The sequence below is a fragment of the Hetaerina americana genome, unplaced genomic scaffold, assembly GCF_022747635.1.
Source record: "Hetaerina americana unplaced genomic scaffold, ioHetAmer1.1.p SCAF_5, whole genome shotgun sequence".
In the NCBI taxonomy this organism is placed as follows: Eukaryota; Metazoa; Arthropoda; class Insecta; order Odonata; family Calopterygidae; genus Hetaerina; species Hetaerina americana.
Window position 1 is genome coordinate 72,146,484 of NW_027287095.1, and position 24,998 is coordinate 72,171,481.

The window sequence follows — 24,998 nt, forward strand, 5'->3', positions numbered from 1 at the left end:
AATGATTTGGGTTTCCGTCGTGTAGCAGCAAAGTTGGTGCCAACTCAAGACCTCAATTTCATGCAAAAAAGAGACCGTGTTGACGTCGCAAAAGAAATGATTTGCGAGGCTGAATCCGATCCCACATTCATCAAAAGGATCATTACTGGAGACGAGACGTGGGTTTATGAGTACGACACGCAATCCAGACATCAGGCAAGTGAATGGCGTTCACCAAATGAGCCGAGACCAAAAAAACCACGTCGTTTCAGTCAAAAAAGAAGGCAATGCTGACGGTTTTCATGGATTACAACGGTGTAGTGCATCATGAATTTTTGCCAGAAGGCCAGACAGTAAAAAAAGAGTATTATTTGGGCGTTATGAGACGTTTGCGTGAAGCAATTCGCCGAAAGAGACCAGAAATGTGGGCAGAAAACTCGTGGATTTTGCACCATGATAACGCACCGTCGCACAGTGCTATCATTATTCGTAATTTTTTGACGAAAAATGCAACAAATACCATCCAACAGCCACCGAATTCACCTGATTTGGCTCCCTGTGACTTCTTTCTGTTCAATCGAGTTAAAAAACCATTACGGGGAACGCGTTTTAGCAGCCGAGAGGAAGTAATGGAAAAATCGCAGGAAGCACTGATGGACATACCGAAAACCGACCGTAACTTTTGCAAATGTCAAGTTATGACACTAAGATTTAAAGGGAATATCAACAACAGATGTACCAATTTAACAAAAAAAACAGAACTCAAATCGGAACGATGGGAGCGCCACACGGTGGTTATTCCGGGAACTTTTTGATCAAGGTAGTATTTCATCAATCGAGATGATAAATAACATGTCCTCTTTTAAAGACAAACGTCCAACGCTTGGGACGCCAGTCCATATAAGAGTAGGTGTTTGTGTTATTATTTATATAAAGTAAACTGTCTCTTATAATGTCATCGTAAATCTGTGTTATTTATATTTTTATCGGATAAGATTCATTGTATTGAAATTATAAAAAAAATGAATTGACATTATCAAATGACGCGAAAAACCTAAGTTATTCCCTTCTACTAATCCTTTTCTGTTCCCACTTCGGAGTCGACAGGTGTCGGAAACTCTGGGGCGTCCCTTCCAAGTGGCATCTAAGAGTGGTCTTCTATTGAAGCATAAACGAGTACAAACGCGCGCGCACACACGCGCGCGTGTATATTATTATATTATTATTAGGCAATCTACAGGTTAAGGTAGGTTTTTGGATGGACAAAATTACTAATTCAACAATTTATGACCCCCAGCAAAACATAACATCCCCCCCTACCTCAGGTCCCTCTTCAGCTCTGAGTACTTTCTTCCTCCCTTCATCCCGTCCAACATCCCTATCCTGTTCCTTTCCTCGCTTGCCTAACATTATCCCCTCTATTACAGTCTTCAACATCCCACTGCCGGTCAATACCCCCTTCATCCACTTTTCCTGCCTCCATAGGATTTCTCCTAACAAACCCCTCTCTTCGTCCACCATACCGAGTACTTCCTCATTTGTTTTCTTCTCTGTCCATTTCACCTTCTCCATTCTTCTCCACACCCACATTTCAAAAGCCTCTAGTCTATCCTCCTGTTTCAATGACCACGTTTCCGCGCCGTACATAGCCACGCTCCATATCAAAGTTTTTACGAGTCTTTTCTTAGTATCCTTACTCAACGTCCCTGTCATCAATTCCCTTCTCCTTGTGAAAGCCTCTTTGCCTAATGCAATTCTTCTCCTTACGTCCCTAATACTTTCACCGTGTTGGTCCAAAACACTTCCAAGATACGTAAACTGTTCTACCTGCTCTAGTTTTTGCCCTCCTATTTTAATGTTAAGCTTAGCCCTTTTCTTTCTGGAAAATCGCATTACCTTTGTTTTATTAATATTGATTCTCATCCCATACCTGTCGCACTGAATTTCCAATTCACTCAGCAATGCTTGCAACCCCTTGGCTGACTGATAAACTAAAGCTTGCTCATCAGCGAACCTAACTGATTTTACGAATTCTCCGCCCACTTTCATTCCTACCTCCAGTTCTTCTCATGCCTCTTTAATCATTTCCTCTACATACAAGTTGAAAAGCAACGATGATAATGGGCAACCCTGCCTTACACCTCTTCCTAACACTGCCCATCCTGACTCCCCGTTCCCGACTCGCACCTGAGCAGTCTGAGAGATGTACAGATTGTGGATTACCCTCCTATCCCTCCAATTTATTCCTATTTTCTTCGATATAATCATTAGTTTTTCCCAATTCACTCTATCAAACGCTTTTTCGAAATCTACGAAACAGGCAAATACCTCCTGGTTGTATTCTATATTCCTCTCGATTAATAATCTCATTACTGCAATGGCATTACGCGTACCTATGCCCTTCCTAAACCCAAACTGATCATCCCCTAAGTAAACATTTGCCCTACTCTCTATCCTTTTGTTTATGATCCTGAGAACAACTTAAGCTGTGTGGGATATCAAACTTACTGTCCTGCAGTCCTCACATGACATAGCCTTTACCTTTCTCGGAATAGGAACTAAAACTGATCTCACAAAGTCTTCCGACCAGATTCCTTCCGCATATCTAATACGAATCAGCCCATGTAGCCTCTTCCCCCCATATTTTCCTATACATTTCAGTAGTTCTGCAGGAATTTTATCCACCCCCACGGCCTTATTTAGTTTCATTTCCCTTAATGCCCTTTCTATCTCATTGTCTAGTATGCCTGGACCTAAGATGTCTTCCTCTACGTCAGTTTCTTTTTCAATGTCTAACTTTGTTGGTCCAAGTTCTTTACTATACAGTTCTTCTATATATTCCTTCTATCTCTCTTGGATCTTTCCTGCGTCAACTATTATCTTACCCGACTTATCTCTAACTGTTAGCATAGATCTTCCTTTCTTACTTCCCGATAAATATTTAACTTTGCTGTACAGCGCACCGGATTCACCCTTCCTCTGCAGACTTTCCATATCCTCGCACTGCGTCTTCCACCATGCTTCCTTTGCTTTATTTGTCGCCCGCCTCAATTTATTGTTTAACTCTTTGTACTTCATTTTGCCTAACTACGTATGTACCTTTTTCCATTTTCTCCTCTCATCCATCTTCGTAATCACATCATCCGTGATCCATGGTTTCCTAGTCCTTTTAGCGTTAACGGTTCCAATAGTGTCCTTTGCGGCTTTAGACAACCCTTCCTTGATAGTTTCCCATTTTTCTTCGACAGTGCTTAGCTCTTTACCATCCTCCATGATTTCCTCTACAGCCTGTTGGTACTCCTTCCTTTTCAATCCGTTTAATGCTTCTACATTCCATTTTCTTACCCGCCTCCCCTGCCTTATCTTTTTGCAACGGACGCTACATTTCATAACAACTAAATTGTGGTCAGAGTCCGCATCCGCTCCCGGGAAGCTGTGCGAATTTATCACACTGTTCCTAAACCTGTGTCTAACCAGAATATAATCTAGCTGATACCTTGCTGAGTCACCTGGCATTTTCCATGTATACCTGCGTCTTTTGTGGTGTCTAAACCAAGTGTCGTGATGACTAACCCCTGTCTCCTGCAGAACTCAACTGCTTTCTCCCCGCGGTCATTCCTCATGCCTAAACCATTGTCCCCGACCTCGTCACCATCTCTTCCTTCGCCTACCGTCGCATCCCAATCCCCCATCACTATCAACTGTTTCCATGCAGGAACACACGCGATTATGTCCTCTAACTGATCGTTAATCCTATCGACCTTTTCCTCCGTATGGTTGCTCGGTTGCATGTATACCTGAATAATAACCAAGTTCGTCGGTTCTGCTTTTATCTCTACTAGTAATAGTCTATCCGTTACCTGTTCTATGTTGACTACGCTTCTTCCTATTTCTAAATTTAATACTATGGCAACCCCTCGTTGGCTCTCGTCCCCGCCGCTGTATATTATTCCATCATTATCACTCCAGTAATCCCCGCTATCCTTCCATACACCTCGCACAGACCTAAAATATCTATATTTCCCCTTCCCATCTCTCGCTTAATATTCTCCAGTTTCCCTGCCCTCATCATTGTGCAAACATTCCACGTTTCTATTCTAACTAATGCAGTCTTCTTCTCCTGCGTCTTCTGCCCTGCTGTTTCCGGTTTTCCCTTGCAAGGGTTTCGTGGGATGACGACCGCGGAAAGGACACTCACATATGTAGTTTTAACGTTTCGACGGCTCGACCGTCATCATTGACGACTCGACCGCCTTCTGATGACGACGGACGAGCCGTCTACAAGCTACATATGTGAGTGTCCTTTCTTTGTTTTTCTATGTTTTAAAAATCTACATCTGTGTCTTAATATATGTGTGCGTGCCGATAACAGCATGCTGATATTCCTTCCTTGTCAATTCAGTCAATGCTTCTAAATTCCATTTCCTAACCCGCTACCCCTGCCTTATCCTTTTGAATCGGACGCTACTCTTCATTGCAAATAAATTTTTATAAGAATCCGCATCCGCTCCCGAAGAGCTGTGCGAATTGATCACACTGTTCCTCCAACCCGTGCTAACCAGAATATAATCTAGCTGATACCTTTCTTAGGTACCTTGTATTTTCCATATATACCTACCCCTTTTGTGGTGTCTAAGCCAAGTGTTGGTGATGACTAACCCCTGTCTCCTGCAGAGCTCAATTGCTTTCTCCCCGCGATCAATCCTCATGCCTAAACCGTAGTCTCGCGCCGGCATCATCAGAAGCTCTCTGGTGGCATGGTCGTGTGATGATGACGCCGAAACGTCCTGAATACATGTGCGAGGGTTCGTTCGAGTGTCATTGTGTTTATGTGTTTTAAAAATCACACCCCGTATAGGGCTTAGTACTGGGTGAACTCTACCATCACCTACCAAACCGACCTTCGGGTTGATTACTGTTTATGGTTTTATATATATCTACATATACAGGTATATATATAAATAAATAAATATATATACTATTTCTCCTTTGGTGGGTGAAACAGCCCCCTGACGCCATCTCTTGGCTAAAGAATCGGGGCGCTTGGCGACATATAAGACCCACGGATCTCAGGGTAATTTACATATCCTCGATAGCTCAAGTGGTTAAGAGCATCCGCCCGGCAAGTGGAAAGATCCGGTGTTCGAGTCCCGGTTGAGGAGATATTTTTACTCTTGTGATCCGTTCGATTCCGCCTTCCCCACCTCTATTGTGTTCGTCCTTTATACGTGTTCCTATCCCTTTTCCTTATATATGTTTCTGTATATATGAGTATTTATTCGCCGTTTGGGGGGATTTCGTGTTTGAATGTGTATTTGGCCAATGTGGCTCATCTCTTTCTTCTGGCTATGCGTGCCACGAAACGCACTGTTCTTTTCCTGTATGATGTTGTATGAATTCTAACCACTGTCCTTTCCTCTTGTGTATTGTCTATTTCTCCTTTGGTGGGTGAAACAGCCCCCTGACGCCATCTCTTGGCTAAAGAATCGGGGCGCTTGGCGACATATAAGACCCACGGATCTCAGGGTAAATTACATATCCTCGATAGCTCAAGTGGTTAAGAGCATCCGCCCGGCAAGTGGAAAGATCCGGTGTTCGAGTCCCGGTTGAGGAGATATTTTTACTCTTGTGATCCGTTCGATTCCGCCTTCCCCACCTCTATTGTGTTCGTCCTTTATACGTGTTCCTATCCCTTTTCCTTATATATGTTTCTGTATATATGAGTATATAATTATATATATATATATATATATATATATATATATATATATGTACAAGGAAGGTCTGTAAATTTTCCGACCTAACAAATTTCAGAAAAAATATCTTGCATCTTTGTTTGGTCGGAAAGTTTTCGGACCACCCACGTATAACTATATTAAAAAAGGGGGCATGTTCGAGAACCCCTGGACGTCTGGTTACCCATAGGAAGGAGGACCGCAATCTCTTTATGTGCTACTTACGTGTCTTTGATGATCAGGCGTCCGTTCTGAAGGTCGTACAACGTGAGAGCGTTTGTGATGCGGCAATCGTTTCTTCCTGGGATCGTCATCAGGCTGACCCTGACCACCATCCGCGAATTCAAACTGGGCCCGATGATGACGATGGCACACTCGTTCTCGTCCGACTTCCTGTACTGGTGGAATACGGGGTAGAGAGGGGAGGTTCATGAGGATCCATTGACATATATCCGTACCCCATCTTACGGAAGGCATATAATACTGAGAGTGAAATAATCATCTCTCAGTGCACCAGTCAACTGAACACGACGAAAACGTAGCACAAAAGTTTTTTTTCTCATTTTTCCTTTGCCAAAATGTAGAAGTTGCAGTCAACAAATTCTAGTTCCAGTCAAATTGTGTACCAACAGGGGACAAGGTCGCCTGTTGGTACACAATTTGATTGTCGAGTATGGAAAGGAAGTCACTAAGTGGTTGTCTCCGATTCTTTGACATTTTCATCTGTAGGTTATGATATCCGTTCTTTTCTTTTGGATGAGTAAAAAAGTGGTGGAATTTTTCGGAAGAAATGAGCTTGAACATGTATAAATTAAAACATAGTATATTGCAGAGTTGTTTTTATGGTATATCAAGGTCTTTAAAAAATGAAACTTTTGGCTGATGCGAAATTTCTGTTTAACTTCCTTTCAACTAAAATGTCAGCAATAGTTTATGTAATAATCATGATCGCAATATCTTCTAAATAAGTATTCAATATCAACGTTAATTTTCAGGACTTTCTACCCCCAACAAACTTCTAGTGGTGCTTCCTAAGTTATATTGCTACATTTTAAAAGTATAATTTCACTTGATTGGTGATACTTATTTTTACTGTACTCTCAAATTTCTCTAATTCTAGGGAGTTAAAACAACATTTGACTAGCGCGAGTTACGAGTAAAATCATTACGACATATTAGTTACTACTCATATGGTACTAATTACGATTACCTCTAAGTTGTACTGGTGGTGAAAGCAGTGAAAATTATTCCTGGCAGGGTAACTCATGCCAGTTTTAACGAAGGGTAGGAACCATACTGAAAAACAGTCCTCGCATCGTCTACCATTGCCGACTTCAAGGGCTTCTGGTCGACCATTTAATATTGGTAACACTTTGAAAACGCCATTGAAGAAGGAAACGATGCAACTACTCATTCTCCCTTGATATTATGACACTCAAAAACAAGTGAAACTGAGACCTAGCAACGATGGGACTCAGCACACAGGCTGCCCTCCAGGTATCACGCCCAATACCGGGGTGGCAAGATCTACACGGTCGTCACCGCATGAAATACTTGCACATCCAAATGTAATTGAGATAAAGAAGACTTGCACTGTTAGAATAGTGACGTTGGACGATATTGAGGACTGAGAAGCTAGAAAATATAAAGTAAAAGATGGAGTGAGGAAATAATGATTATATTATGGCTCTGCGTCGTTAGTGAGAAAGGTAAGGAGATTAAAGGAGTGATATTTACAAAGTATTATACAGTTTAGGGAATGAGAGGGGTAGCGGTGATGCCATTAAAGTACTAGAAAAGAACATGTCAACCTAAAACAAACTGAATGAAAGAAATTTTGCTAACATTTAGGCAATAACACCCGTCTAGTAAAATGTATTAAGTTGGGTAGGCATAAAAATTTGGGAGGTATGGGAGATTGGAACGCAGAACTGAACGAAGGGAATCATGAGAGTAAAATAGGAGAGCACGATTTAGGAATGAGGAATCACCACGGGGAGAAAAAATGTTGAGTATTACTGTGCATGTGGCGTAATATATGTTTAAACACCTCAATAGACATTAACGTGTATTAAAAATACCGGTTGATAGAGTTATAAATATGTTAGTGTGACTATATTTTTGGCTAAAAATAAAGATTTAGGAGTAGACCCATCAATTTACATAGTTTTCCGGGAGCGGATGAGGATACGGATAATAATAGAGTACTAATGAATCGCAACATCAAAATTCTAGTGAATAAAAAAGGAAGAAGAATAAAAAGGTGGAATGTGGAAGCTTTAACTAGGAAGAGTACCAGGAATCAGTATATAAAAATCTGGATGGGGGAAGTAGGATGGGTAAAGTGCGTAGAAGAAAAGTGGAAATATCTTAAAAAGGTAAAACGAAGGTTGCAAATGAGTTAATATGAACGGTAAACAGGAAAATTACTAGGTTTATTCAAATTCTAACGTCTCCTGGTTATTTCTGACAACTATTTTTACCAGAAAGTTGGAAATTCTGTTACCTCTAAATATAATTTCCATGTAGAAGTATACGTTTTCACAACATCGAAGACATGATTGCATGGGTGCCGAGAACGCGTCTGTAGTTCTCCATTTCGCCCACTGGAAAAACCGGCAGGTCCGTGGCCGAGGCTTCTTGAGTTCGTTGTCACACGCGACATTCGAGCTTCTATGAACTCTTGCACTCATGGGCGCACACGAAATCGTATTTCATACACATCCATAACACCATAGGTGCATGTCTCACTATGTTGATTATGAATTTCGATGGGTGTTTAACCACGCAACTGAATGAACCGTGATGGCCACACGTGTACTCTGAACAACGCAACATGCAACAAGCTCTTGTACGCTGAACAACGCAACTTTAAGCACAATGAACACCTTTCGATTTAGGGGTAACTATAGCAATCCTGAGAACTGCTATTAAATATTTTAAGATCCGCCATATCTTCATATCTATTCCCATTCCAGATAAAAAAATGGGATACTTTACAACTATGAAGGTCCATTGTATTAGGACACGATCGATTACAGGATAGATGATGAGGAGGATGTATGAAAGGAAATGGAAAATCGTGGGCACAGACTTTAATGAGAAGAAACTATAAATAGTTGAATGAAGACAAGAAAATAATGAGGCTAAAGAAAAATTATTTAAGAGCAGTTCAAGATGAATGGTTTACATGAATAGCTATCGATTGATTAATCCGTTATAAGTTTTTGAAGAATAGAATGCAAACGTTTTTCATGATTTCACAAAAATTATTTTTTATTGCAGTACCACTTGTATCATCAACTACGTAAAATCTTCATGAAGATCTATTAATTGAGTTTGTGTTCAATTCTTCTAGATAGGATGTCCCAAAGTTGAGCCTGTAACAGTTCAGCAAAGTTGGCTACGAGATTATAGTTCAGTGTAATAGGGAAGATGATGTTCGTTAACTGTAAACAATCTTTGAACTGTATAATATATGAAAAATTTGGATATGTGAAGTTAGCTCGGATTCGGTGAGTTCCCAGACTTCTCTAATATCCACCGATATTAGCGGCTTGTAAACGCAGATCAGATTAGGATTCTATCAAACCTGGAAGCCTTAATGGTCAATAGTATTTTTGCACTTATTTCATTAAAATTGTAGTGGTACCGTGAGTACAGTGGTAAGAAACACCGTGTTAAACGACCATTAGTAATAAACTGTCATCCATTGTCTACTGCTCATTTTTCGATGCAGTACAATCGCCCGAAATATTTGTTTTGGCATGTGGTTTGTATTTTTAACTTTACCCAAAATTGAACTAAAAGAAGATAAAGTTTTTAATATTTTTGACAAATGGTGGCAGTTTTGGTGTCAGTTGTTATTTACTTATTTCCATAGCCAGACAGGGCCACTTGATAATATTTTCTCTTCCTAATCTTTTTAATTCTGACGATTGCCACCTTGGCTGATGTGCCGTAATTGTTCTCTTCATTTCTCATTGTATTTCCCAATTGGTCTCTGAATATTACCCTGAAAGCCTCCACGAAAGTGTGTGGCAGGATGTATGGCAGAGGAATATTGACAGAACCTTCGAAGTATACGTATACCTGTACAAGGGAAGAAAGAGAAAAGAGGAATGCAAAATATCCAGGTGTTATGTAAATTTTTATTATTAGCAGTAGTCGATCGACTTATGGAAGGTTTTTGATGGACCCTGGCACTGCACACCACTGTGCTGGTAAGCCTTAACTAAAATGAAACGAAGTATTCTTAAACCCCACGCTACACATTACAACAACTAATAGCATACAAGTATTCATGCTCTGCATACTTTCTGCTCCCTCAATTTCATCCAAAATGCCCATTCTTTATCTTCCTTGACTTGCTTTCGCAGCATTCATCCTCCCATCTATTACCGCCTTCAGTATCCCTGCCTCACTGTATCTCCTGCGTTCTGCAAATTCCTTCCGTCTCCCTTTCTCTAACATGCATGGAACTTCATCGTTGGTTTTCCATTCCGTCAATTTTATTTTCTCCATTGTTCTCCTATCGCATTTTAAAAGCCTCCAGTCTATGCTTATCCTTTTGCCTCGTAATAAAAATAAGAAACACCAAATATTTTGTTGATGAAGAGATTGAGATTTAAGGGTTGGGAGCAGTATGATAGAGGTGTTATAAAGGTAAAGTGAGTGTTTTAGAGGAAGCAAAATGATAAGTAAGTAAATAAGCAGAAAACTATTAATTAAGAACGAAATATGAGTAAAGTGGTTGGTTGAAGTGTAAGAAGGTGAATTCGGATTTGAGCAAAAGGAAGTGCCGGGGTAATGAAGCAACAGGAAAATCTAATACGTTGAAGAAAACTTTTGAAAATGGCAGTGCAATCATCCTATAAAGACGTCGCATGTGCAAGACAAATGGACATGCTGTACAAGGTGATAGAATTATCAAAACATTTAGTCTTACTATAAAAAGTGGGAGAAAAAATGTATAAATGGAATTGATTTACACTCAGGGAAGCTGGAGGGAATACTGAAAGTGTTTATTGTAATGATATATGACCATTAACCTTAAAAACAGAGGGAAAATGCGACGTCGATTAGAAAAGATCTTGTCCACAAATGTACGAGGGGGACCCAAAAGTAACGGGAATTAGGCTGCGGTGGGGAGCGAGAGTGGGGGAAGCCTTTATTCGGCCGGTCATACGTCAGGCTCGCACCACCTACGTCAGTATGCGCAGCGCCATCGCTGTGACTGGATCGGTCCGTCCGTGAGAGTTGTTTCAGTGAAACAATTTTTTTCATTTCGGCGAAAAACGTGATGGCGGATTGTCAAGAGCAACGCGCTACAGTCAAATTTTGTTTCCTGTTGGGGAAATCGGTCACGGAAACTATTGTAATGCTCAAGACTGCTTATGGGGAGGCTGCCCTAAGCAAAACCAGAGGGTAAGAGTGGTTTACACGTTTTAAAAATGGTGAAATTTCAATTGAAGACCAACCCCGTTCAGGCCGCCCTTCAGCATGAAGAACTGACGAAAACGTCGGCAAAATCAATGCCCACATTCGTGAAGACCGTTGCAGAACCATTGATCAACTCTGTGAGATGTCTGGAGTGTCATGGAGTTCAATTCAGAGGATTTTAGAGCAGATCTTTGGCACACAGGTGACTGGTTCTTTCATCATGACAACGCGCCGACTCATACCGCCCTCTCCGTGATACAGGTTTTGACAAAAAACGGCATAACATCGATTTTCCATCCCCCCTACTCACCGGATTTAGCTCCCTGTGACTTCTTTTTGTTCCCCAGACCCAAAATGGGCATGAAATGAAAGCATTTTGACACTGTGGAGGAGGTAAAACAAAAATCGCCAGAAGGCCTAAAGGACATCCCGGTAAATGAATTTTAGAAAAGTTTCTAACAATGCAAGCATCGTTTGGAGAAGTGCATTGCGGTCAGTAGGGATTACTTTGAAGGTGAACAAAATGTAACGTAAATATATTGAGAACTAAAGAATCTATAACAACATTCCTGTTATTTTTGGGTCCCCCTCGTAACTCTGCGAAATGGAAAAAAATACGAAAAGAGAATGAGAGAGTTGGAATATTAAATATGCTTGAATAAATATCACTGGAATGAATAAATGGAAGTTTTTTGGGCAACAAATTTAATATAATTGATACTTCAAATATCTATTTAGGATGGTGTACATACACCCAATAAAGCGGGTGAAACGCCACAATGGTTTGATTTTGGTTCCGCCGTTAGCTTTTCCTCCCACTGTAAAATCTGAGGAAAAAATACTAATAAAAATGATTTAGAATTCAATAATTGATTGCAGTTTGGGAGGAGAGATGTGAAAGTGAGATTTTCAAAACTGATATTATAAAGTGTCACTTACCTGTTTCTTGCGTGATATCTCATTCCTGGCGTCAGCGTGGTCAATGGCCAAGTCGCCGAACGAAAATCGGTAGGATTCAGGTTGCGGTCCTCCAATCGGACGAATGATCGATCCGCACTGCCAGTTCTCTATGGGCCGCTCGTCCCTCGCCCAGAACCACGGCGACTTGTCCGCTGAGCATATTGACGCCCAAAAGCAAATGAGAAGCAACCTAAAAGGCAGGTTTTTTTTTTAATCGTTAAAAGTAATCCGCATCAATCTATCCCATAATTTTTTTAATCACTGCGATTCTCCTTCATGACTGGAAAAACTATCATTATCGGCACATTATACGAATACATGGTGTGTCCCAAAGTGAATAGACCCAGTATACGTGCTGAACACGGATCAACACGTTCACTTTGTATTTATCCTAAAATAAATAAATATATGTATATAATATCGCCTTTTTTGACTCAAAAAAGTTATCCACAGAAAGTGTGTGCCTCAGGGACAGAGAGTGTGCGGATGCGTTTCCTTTCTCGGCAATCTACTCATGTTTTCTACATTACATTAGTTAATTCCACCCAAATCACTCTACCAATAGCTTTCTCGAATTCTACTAATCAGAAATATACATCCTGATTGTATTCTACATTCCTGTCAGTTAGTGACTTAATTACTGCTATGGCATCACGCGTCCCTTCCTGAACCCGCTAAGTATAAATTTGCCCTAGTCTCTATCCTCTTATCGATGATTCTGAGAACCACTCAGTCCCTCAATCTGTGCCTAATCATTATATAGTCTAATTCATATATTTCTCAATTCCCGGGCATCCTACACCTATTGTGGCGTTCAAACCAAGTGTTTGTATAGATTAAGCCCTGCCTCCATAATAATTTGTCGCGCAAAAGGAAACATTGCAGAATGAGATTTTCTTTCATTTATCAGTATTATTATATCTTATTTTCCTATTATTATGTGGGAGAATGACTAAATGATGATTCTCTTTGACCTTCGCCCGTGCTTGGTCAGTCGCGCTCCGGTTGACGGAATAAGATGCGGCGCTCGTTCCATGCGTCTGGGTCCCTAGGCTCACGCATCATGACGCATACGCATACCTCATCCCAACCACCCAACCGGATCAAAACAAGTACCTCTTCAATATAATTTAAGGAAGCGATCGATGAACTCGTCAAGTCGCACTCGAATCCCACTCTCGAAACTCTCACTGTCCTCCTGAAGGACAGAGAGTTCTGAAGTTCTCTTCCAAGTGTTCCAAGAACTCTCCCCCGACCTAGCTCCTTCTGCGATGCCTTCTGGTCCAAGTTCTTCCTCCCTGACGACCTGCCTAATTTCGTTGGCCCTTCTATGTGGAACTCAGCTTAATATGAAATTAAGCTTAATTTAAATATTGACCCTGCAGCCCTCTTTTTGATTAAAATTCTCGAGTACAGGACACGCTGAAGTTAAAGAAGTTAACTTGTACTATTTTGTTACTGCAAGAACCAACTCCTCAAATAGGAGTGGTATTTGGTGTTAGGCATACCACAGTAATAATTAAATTTCCTTAATGGGCTTCTGTTAATTACAGTGATAATGTGACGGAAATCCTTTTCTTAATTGAACGTTCCTCAAATTGCTCTCATAGGCTTTTGATGGAATTTATCCATGGCCAATTACTAGGCGGTAATAGACACCAAATGAATGTGTGAAAATGTGAATGAGCATAATACGGTTGGACGATTCGAAAATAAATTGGGTAAAACGCGTTCGGAAACGTATCAACAGTTTGAGTTATTGTCATGCAGTGAGTAATCACCATTTTGAATTTTAGATTGGCAACTATCATCTATGATGAAAAGATCCAAAGAGGTTTTATGTAAAGTTTAGGGTACCCCGAGGATTAGTCATAATTATAGCATTATTAACCTTTACTTCACAATAGGTGAAATCCTAGCTAGTAATTTAGTATACGTATGTATAAGTGTTCTGAAAATGACTTTAAAATTTAGATATAATGAGGATGAAACAGTATTGGTTATAAGATATGGGGACTTTCGGTCTGCTCTGTGGTTACTTAAGGATAACTATACGTGTAAGAAGAAGATTAGTAGCAAGGATAATGAGGACCGATTTATTTTACCGTTTTTGTTTGCATTGAATGCTGAAATAAAAAAATTAATCATATAAAGTTGGTAAAGAAGTCGTGTGTGAGTCAAGTCTTGGAAGAAAATTTATTTCCTGAATAAGTAGTGAGATACTTATTACTATAGCATATTATATGAATAATAGTGGTTAATAAAAGCGTTCAGTCACGCAAATGGTGATAAATAATTAGAAATGATTTTTATGGATAATAATCAAATTTTAGGAGCACTTTTGAAATGAAATGACCATGAGACTTAAAATTAATTATTACACTGTCGATGTCAAAAATTTGCAGTCGATGCCCTATCTCTGTGAGAAATCTAGACGTTGCATAGGTAAATGTATAGTCCATGAAAGAGTATACGAGGAATCGGGTCAAGTAAATAGATTATGTATGTTCTACAAATAATTAAAAATAAACATGAAAAAGGGAAAGGAAGATATAGTCATCGTCTGACATACGGGTGGAAGATATAAAATATGAGTCAACTCTATGTAAATGTAACCTAAAACTCTAATATTGACGTTTCCAAAGTACGATGAATAAAGTGCTTTGGAGGCCTCACCGCTGAAAAATTCAAGTTTGGTGGACGAAATAATTCAATAGGTAGTTAAGAATATTAATAAAACTTACGTTGACTTGCATTTCTCCGATTACTAAATTTCTCTCTTAACGAACTCTGGTCAAGCTTAAAGTCTGACTTTATTATTTATGGGGAAGCAAACTCAAAGAAATACAAGAAATACTTGTAGGCTGTGCATTCCGCCCAATATGTTTTTAATAAAATTAAGAATACAAAGTAACTTTCCACTGCCCTTTATTAGCGTACAACCGGTTTCAACGCTCAAGCGTCATCATCAGGACGCTTGAGCGTTGAAACCGGTTGTACGCTAATAAAGGACAGTGGAAAGTTACTTTGTATTCTAAATTTTATTAAAATGAATTTCCACAAGGTTGAGCCGGGAACAATTGAATATGTTTTTATTGAAAATATGTGATATACATATGAACTATGATAAATATAATGCTTACAAAATTAGGTTGGTTGAATTATCGATAGGGTCGATTATTACTTTTATTAATTATCGATTATTATATTATTGATCATCGATATAATGCCAGTTATAACTTTTCTTCTGTAGAATAAAATGGTCCTACGCCAAATTATTTGGATTACTTGCTGACATTAACAACGAAGTACTAGAATGAAAAGCCAGAATAAATTAATATTATCATACCATTTAACGAAATTAAATTACCTTACAAACTTTTTTTTCAGTGGCTTACTTTGTAATATGCGTTAGACAATGGTTATCATAAATAAGTATTAGTAGTTTACCGGTTCGGTTTATTATTATTAGCAGTAGTCGATGGACTTATGGTAGGTTTTTGACGGACCCTGTCACTACGCGCAACTGTACTCCCAAGTCATAACTAACATGATAAAAATATCCTGCAACCCCACACTAAAAATTAAAATAACTCATTCTTTAGCTCTGCTTATATTCTTTTCTCCTTTAATTCCATCCAAAATGCCTATTCTTTTCCTCCTTTTGCCTCTTTTTTGCCGGAATTCTCCCTCTTCCCCCACATTACCTCTAAATATCTCCTACATCCACTTGTCCTGCCTTCTTCGAATTTCTCCCAGCAACAGTATTTATTCCCCTACCTTGCCTAGAACTTGATCGTTCGTTTCAATCCATTTCATATTCGTCATTCTTCTATACACCCACGTCTCAAAATCCTCCGATCTACGCTTATTTTCTTGTCTCAATGGCCAAGTTTCCGACCCATACAAAACTACGCTCCATATTGAAGTTTTCCCTAATATTTTCTTTACGTCTTTATTTAGGGTGCCTCCATCTACTCTCGTCTATTTGTTAACACTTATTCACCTAACGATATCCTTAACTTTAAAGAAAAGAGTAAATCATGATGTATTTACCGATGAAATAATATTGAACTACTTCGCATCATGAAATAATCTGATAAAGATCCTGATTACTTCAGGAAAGTGTAGATAAACACATTTATTATAAAATTGATTGGTGACTTTTGAAATAATCTTCCCAACCCTTAAGTACTTCATTTATCTTCAAGTCTTTTTTGTTTTATGAGTTCTTGGCGTCATGTTACTTTATACCATTATCTAAGGATATATTGTAGCGTAGCCCTTGATATATGATAACTGTTCCTCCTGAATCGAGTTAAGTATATCCTTGATTCTATATTTATACTGTTTCCTTACCTTTTTTCTCACTGCTTTTCTAATTGTACTCTTAGTCACTTCCTTATGCGCTCTAGTCTCACTAGCGAATCAATTTTTCACCAGATCCAATTTTTGAGACTACCAAATGGTGGTCCGTTCCAACATCCAACATCTCTCGTATTCTTCGCAAACGCTTATTCAGCATCTCACATATTAATAACAGAGCATAATTACTCTCAGAATCATCTCTTCCCTGCGCATGCATATGCATAGATATGTGATAAAAGCCATGTATTTGAGACATTTTTTTCACTTTCACTTTTCATTCACACATGCAAATCGGTGAAATTACCATTACGATAGCCATTTTGGTATCAATCAGGCATTAGATGAGTGATAGATGTCTTCTCCCTTCTCTCCTCTGAACAAAAAGACACTCGTTAAAAAAAATGAAAAAATCACAACTGATAGTGACTCCGAAGTTATTTCCACATAATGAGGAAAATAATGTTAAAAAAACGTATTTATTTATTGAGGAGATATGGTGGGGGACTAATCTTGCCTGCGAGGTTTCTTGAGGTCAATGAGGTGGTGGCCATGCAATGCTGGTCTTATTTTACAGCCGCCGATGTCTATTTTATGGGAATTATTGAACAGCTAGATCTCTCAGACAGATTGTGCCCACCTGAAGTCCGTCTCTTAAATCTACATGTCAGTTTTCAAGTCCTCTGAAAACAATCACTGATTTTCATAAAATCCTTGACATAAAATATTGTAAAATTTTTATGTTTGATAGCGTTTCAATCGATTAAATGATATTTGAAAACCTAACTTAAAGCCGCTTAACTACAATATTTGATTCGTAGCTATGACACGTAAACGAACCCTTTAGTGTTTTGGCCGTGCATACTTGTATATCAAGGGTGGCTAAAAATAGGTCTTAACAAAATGGACGACTGAACATTTCATTTGTTTTTTTTTCATAACGTATCGTTACTCCATTATTTGCAATTTTATTTCAACGACGCACGTTTCTGAGTACCGCTCATTCGGGTTGCAAAAGGTAATGAAGGTGAGGTAGTGGCTGAAAACCAATGGTTGCAATTAACAGAAATTAAGAGAAAGTAAAAGGATATCACCAGAATCAGTCATCCTCGTATTTATTTTTTTAAATTTTAACGGCGTAACCCCTGAATCTTTATTGCATTGTATGTTTCCACTTATTTCTGCGCACGAGATTACGGTTAAAAATAACATTTGTGGAGAGAAAGCTCCGACGGCATCAGGATGCCTGCTTGTTTGTTTCTCTTCGTCCTACGGCTAGAAAAGGGATCGAGCTGCATAGGGGCCATCATTCATCCAGGCCACGATTACTCACGAGATAGGCTTCTGGAAGCCGAGCGGTTGAACTAGCAAACGCATTCAACCGTGACTTTGAGAATTATGCAGGCAGTCGTGCTGTCTAACAGCTTCTGCTGCGAAGTAAAATAAGCTTCGGGGTTTTCGACCTCAATTTTGTTTTCACTGACTTTTTTTGACAGCAGAAAATATGAGCTTTTCTTACGATATTTTATGTTTTAGTCTCAGGCTACAGTTGACTTTTGTAGAACCTATGTATCCTGTTTTTTAATTACTTGACGGCAGTGGATGTTTCGCAGTACTCATTTCAAGAAAACTCCAAATCAGGTTATATCGCGTCTATTCCTTCGGGCTGGCCTCACAACTCTCGGTTTTTGACTCCCTGTTCTCGCCTAAAATTTGCAGGAGAATCGTACTGCTTCTCTCTCTCTCTAAATAAGTGTTTATATTCTTCTTTTGTTACCCCTCCCCCATTTGGAAACTGACTTTTAATGCAGACCTGCGCAAGAAACACTAAATCGAATGAGAAACCAGATGAAGATAGTATTAGATTGGAAATCAAGGCGAAGACAATATGTAATCTGTTAAAAAAACTATTTTCTTACCATCATCAAATAGCATAGCAATAAATTAATTTATTAGAATAGTGTTAAATTAATGAAAAATCATAGCGTTGGGAAATTTATTTGGGGAGTGTCTGAGAAAATTTTGTAGCTTGAGGTCGCCTACAACTTATGAAATTAATTTGTGGGCGTGACCTTCCGGAAATGAGACTTGAGTATAGAGTTGAAAGAGTTCTCAGCCCTTTTTTGAAATGATTATTCCACACTATTTGGAGAGATAAAACAAGAGGCTTCCCTTGGTAAGTGAAGAAAAGTTCTGTCCGTATGCCTTAATCTCCTTCATTTTTTTTTCTCGTGCGTGACAGTTCCATTATCCGTTGGAATCTTTTTCGCCATGGAATAGGGAAAGTTGCGCCAGGATAAAATAATTTGACTAAACCAAGATTTGATCCCGTATCTTACAATTGCTGGTACGTTATGCTACGAAGTTCATAGCTGGTATGTTATGGTATGAATTCCATCATCCTGCGACAGTATGATTTTCGTGTAACATTTTTCCGTAAGTCTGTAAGTGCGTTGTGGAAGTTTCTAGAGCACGAAGAACCAAATATATTTACATTAGTTACTCTAGCTCAATGAATCGCCGATTGAACCTGAGTATCGTACAGAGCGGGTCTCATGGACTCGTCTACGAATAAATCGAACCGACGAGTATCCTCCATATTAATTAAATAATTTAATACTATTTTAAGATTTTTTGGGTATGACGCGTTTCAACGTGATACGGCATCATCAGGTATGCTAAGATTTTAATTTGAAGGTCTTGTTAATGTATAGCTGAACGAATGACTAAAACTAAATTAATACGAAGACGTTGCGATAACCTTTTTCCTTGGCAGGAAGAAAATTATGGAATGAATTGTAGGCATATCATATATTTGTTGCCGACACCAGAAACTGAACTGCAATGATATCTAATGCCTGCCGAGACGACCATTTGATTAAATTGGGACTGAGTTTAAACTTTCAAAGTCATTACGTTCTCTCAAACACCCATGACATGACAGCACGCAAGAATACATTTCAAATTAGGTTTCAACTTCAAATGCACAGTTATTCCAGTCAATTGCTATGTGTTTTTCTCTCCCTAAATACCCTGCACGCTCCACTGAATTCCGCCACCACGTGGTCAAAACTTCCTGAATAATATTTCGTCGAGTCTATCGTATGGGGTTGGACGTACATTCCAACTGTTATTCACCACCCTCTACATTCATGGGCTCCAGAGCTAAAATTTTTGGGATAATGAATTGGTAAATAGTTTGCTCTTACCCCATCCGAGGACGTCCTGAATCCATTTGGCGGCTTTTGTCCATTTTGGAGTCCAGCACTGCACACTCTGCCGCTGAAAATCCACGCGCGTCAGTTCGAAGGCCGCGCATGCGCGGAGGGTTGGACGTTCATTAATACGATTGTTGAGTGTAAATGTGGGTTGATTGCGCAGCCTGCGGGTACGAGAGAAAATTAGAACACACGATCTCTGAGGAGAATGTGGGGTAAAATGAAATTTAAGCTCAGCTGACAATTTAGTCATAAAATAGCCTCGAGTGTATTAAAATTTTCGACGCATAGTTTTCGGTTCGATCCCACGAAAAATAATCCTGGTGGTCGTCGATAATTTTTTCTAATTGATCAGTGGTTGAAGAACAAACGTAACTTTACCAGTCCAGGTAAATGCGCGTGTACATTCAACATGTACAGTGGATTGGCAAACACAACTATGATTTTCCACGTGGCATACTATATTACTCTGCAAGGCGTGCAGCAGAAAATAGTACCAGTTCCATTGTAGAACAACGGTATTCAATTATATAAACGATAAAGTTGAGAACTTCTATAATTGAGTGTACGCGATCGTAAAGGGGAGATTACAATTCGGTGTTTCTGTCCCAAACATTTAAATTTATTTAATTACACCGAATTTCCACTACATAGACTAATCCCTTGATGTGATGGAACGACTTTCGGGTTCTGATGACCCTATAGCGGTACTGGTGACAGCAATGATAATTTCTCTAGTTGAGTCACCCATACCAGATAATTCGAAGGATAGGTAGGAGCTAGACAAAGGGTAGTCCTCGCAGCGTGTGCCTTAGTGAGGCAGCTACAAAAGCGTCTGACTCCAGTGAGGTGGACATTCGAGTGATGATACCACATCAAAAACACTGTTGAGGAAAGCAATGGGAAACCTCCTCAATTATTATTCCCAAGATTTCCATTATAAGCAGTATAGAGAAAATGAGTCCTGGCAACTACGGGACTCGGCCCAATCGGCCGTATATCGTTCCCGGCAGCACGAAAGTCACGCTTCTACGTCATTATCAGACGAAATCCTTGAAAAGCTGTATTGACAGCGGGAGCACAGAAGACACAGGGGAGGGCGTAACTAAGTACAATGAGGACTTAAAATGTTAGGTTGGTGCTGAGGACAAGGAAGTTAGAAAATATAAAGTGAGAGATGGAGAGAGAAAGTATACATATTAAGGGGTTATGCAACGTAAAATGGAAAGATAGTGAGGATTACTGGAGCGATAGTTATAGAGGAGTATGTGGCGGCGAAAAAGAGATTTAGCGAGGGATGGATATAACATTGAAGCAAATGTAGGAAAAAGGGTAGCAAGCACAGAGCGAGTGGTGTCTTGGTCTATATGATACCAAGCAACCATGGGGAGGGAGAATTCGATAGGGTATACATACAATAAGTTGGAGGACATAATAGTAATTCCATGTGTTCCTGAAGGGAAACAGCAACTAGTGATGGGGGTTCGGAACGCGACGGTAGGTGAAGGAAGAGATGGTAGTAAGGTTTGAGGAATATGGTTTAACGGCAAAAAATATATCAAAAAAGGTATATCGAAAGCTACAAACAGAATCATAAGAACAGTAAGAAGGAAAAAGACAAGGAAACCACGAATTTCATACGGTATTATTCTGAAGTTAGCCGAGAGAAGGAAATTGAAGAGTGTTAATGCCGAAGGAAGTATAAATAATTGGATAATAAACTACGGTGGAAAATAAATAGGGAGAAAGAAGATTGGTGGAAGACGCAGTGCGAGTATGTTGAAAGTTTAAAAATGAAGGGTGAAATGGGTGCGCTATACAGGAAGGTAGAAGCACTGTCAGAAAGTAAAATGGGGGAAAATCTGTCAAAACAACCAAAGATAAGGCAAGAAAATTGTTATATCATCCAGGAAAGATTCACGAGAGATGGACGAAATGGTAAATATATTAGAACAGCTAGCTTATATGAACATAGCTTAGGTCCGGGCATTCTTGATGGCCGGATAGAAAGGGCATTATGGGAATTGAAATATAAAGTTAGGTCGTGAGGGTGGACAATACTCCCGCGGAACTATTTAAAGTTTAGAAAAACGTAGGAGGAAGAGTTTTTACGGATTAATCCATAGAATTTTTAGGGATAGAGTTGACCGCAAGATTTTATCGTAGTATTCTTAGTTATGATCACTCTTAATATTCATAATACGGTCTACTCTGACAGTATTTTTTAGGTAGGGGAGTTCAAAAACTTCTGTAAAATCATTATTGTTAAGGTAAATAGGTACACATCAAGAGATTTCATTTTCACCCACGGTAGCCGAGTACTTTAACAATATGCAGAAGAACAATGCGAGAATATGAAGAGCTCACTGTGAAACTGCAGGGAAAATTAAGCGAGATTGAGAAGTATCATAGAGTCATCAAAGAGATTCATTCAATCATTGAGAAATATTATCTCACTTGTCTATCGCGCGTCAACTCACAGTAAATAAAATAAGGAGGGATGAATCAGACATCGTCGTTGTGGGCAACATCATGGAAAGAGCCGCGGTCCCGGAATGCGTTGAATCTAGTGACATTTGTAGTTCATACTAATATTTCAACTCCAGTTGCTTCTGAGCTGAAGTCATTCCTCTTGATTGACACCAGCACAATCTCCGAAATGGATCAGTAACTCACTCTTTGGCTAGAAAAATGAAGTCAGGTGGGCTGAAGATAAGTAAAAGAATCAAAGTAGAAACGTCTTAACAATAAATCCATTCCCAATATATTCCCATTTGATGGCCTTTTAAAAATGTTTCGAAATGTTCAAAATGACGACGGAATTACTGTACTCTCCCTTCACAGCCATTTATCTATTTCCTATATTACGTCTTTTTGAATATAAGGAGTGAGGGCTTGCTATAATTTAGTGATATTTAGAGAAATAATTGAGAATCACCCAGCTACGTTAGATATGACGAACGAATAAATGGAATGCAAATTATATATGTACTTATGTGTCACCTAGTCAGTTGTCCGAAATCTGATTACCAGATTCGTACCTACCGAGGGGGAGAACTTGACGCGACGAATTTACCTGTACGTATGTTTGGTCATTTTTTCTCCTTCAGAAAAAATCTATCTGATCTCAGGGTGAATATAATACACATATGAAGAAACCCCCGGGCTTTAGTGATTGTTCGGTCAGTTGGGCGGAGGAATGGGAAAAGGTTTTGGGGGACATAAGGCCCACAGTTTACGGGGAGTGGCGTAATGACCCAGCCTTGAATCCATTCCTCCAGTTACTGCTCGAGACCTCGGCCTAATACGATAAACCGTAGAGTCACACACTCGCGGAAGTTAGGAAATTCACGAACACCGAACCATGATTTAAAATAGCTCTTTTGGAGACTTGGACGCACCGTTCATTATCTTTCACTGAGCACTTCCTCCCCACTTCCCCCCTCTTATTTTAATTTTTTGAATGTACCCACTGAATTCTATCATGTTATTAACGGCGGGGATCGAAATGGTGCGGGGGCTAACGTACTGGCTTTCCACTCAGAGGGTCCGGGTTCAAATCCCAGCGTTGTTGAATATTTTTCAGAGGCATCTCCCTGCTTGGGGTGCTTTGTGGAGGGTACTTTGAGTGAGTGCGCCGTCCGTCGGATGGGACTTTAAGCTGCGGATCCCTTGGCGCCTTTCGTAAAGAGTAGACTAATGCCGACGCCGGGTTTCTCTCCACCCTTCATCCTTTTCTGTCCATCCCCTATGGCGCAAATGACCTCAGCTGTCGGTCGCCTCCCCTAAATACCGCTACTACTATTAACGGCCGCACCGTTTTAATTTTGCACATATTTCGGGTGAACGGTGACAAAGGACTAACTCTTTATATCTTGTGTGTCTTTAAATATACTGACTCTTAGATGCATAAAATGTGCACTTTTATGTTTATTATTAAGTAACTATTAGTGTTTGATAAGTTGGGGACGAAATGAATAAATAAAGAAACTGACTTGGTCTGAAAGAATCAGTTCCAATGGCCATGACTCAAATCTACTAATTGAATCGAGTCGTACGCCATTACATACAGGTAATATCTTTATGTAATGTAATAATACCTGTTTTACACAGATATAAATATACATGCTTAAAAATAATAAATGACAACAAAGTAGTTATAGTATCATGTGCCTTATAAAGCATATCTTTGAAATAGTTAACAGATATTTATTACGTAAGTAGTTTGACATATTATTCTTAAAATCGTTTTTGTTGCTAGACTTTTTAATATACAGTAAGGAAACCCCCGGATTAGGCGATGAGAAATGAAATGATCTTTGAAACACAGCAATCCGATGATAAAGAGTAAAAAGATCTACCGTTTGACTTCCAGTGCTACGATTTCTTAGACAGTAATTGCACGTTAAATTTTCATGTAAATATTTAGGGGTTTAAGTATAGTGTTTATCTAGCAGATTTTTAAAGGTTCCTATTAAATTTTTCAAAACAGGCGCAATAACAATTTCCCGACATGCCCCTCCTTTATTTTTCGTCGTCCTTCCAACCTTTCCGAAGTACTGAAAGCCATCAAGCTTCTCTCTAAATCCCTCCCATCAACAAAATCCACATCTCCGTGCGATTGGGTGAGATATCGTGCCTGTCAAATGGTTGCACTCTGCGCTGAAAGTTGTCTAAATTCATGGGAACTCTTCGATAATATCAGCGTAATTACTGACATCACCATAGTTTAGGAAGGTGGGCTAGGATGCACCAAGGGATTTACCTGCTCATTATGTCGCCCAAATGTTTCCCTGATGTTATATTCTTTGCGTAGTTTTTTTGGTTAGATACACATGTAAATTTTCAAATAATCGAGTTATTGCATCGCACAATTTTGGGAAGGCAAGAGGAATGTCCTTCGCAATATGTGCATTTTTAAATATTTGCAACTTAAAGGGATTACTCTTGAAAATTCACAAATTCAAGATGCACACTGAGTGAGGCTTGATGATGAATTTTCAGTCCTTGCGTGGAATAGCGCGCAGCCATACATATCTTCTTTTGCCATCTTTGGGTTTTAAGTTTGGTCTGGGTTTTTCAATCAGAAACAGGAGATTTTTCTGGGTGTATTCTTCTCGGGTCTTCCACCGGGTCAAAGGCTTCATAGCTGCCGACGTTTCGATGCCCGAGTCGGGAATCGAAAATCATAATCGGAAATCATAATTTGACTAACATCCTGGCACACAACACCCCATATTGGCCTCTAGTCAATGATTTGGACCATAAAGTGAATTTTTAGAGATAAATTACTCAGAAA

The 24,998-nt window shown here is 39.4% G+C and overlaps 1 protein-coding gene across 1 annotated transcript in view; it reads left to right on the plus strand.

The window, feature by feature from the left end:
* AP-1-2beta (adaptor protein complex 1/2, beta subunit) overlaps nucleotides 1–24,998 on the plus strand; it is a 103,899-nt gene that overhangs the window by 26,519 nt on the left and 52,382 nt on the right. The gene's annotated exons all lie outside the window — the stretch shown is intronic.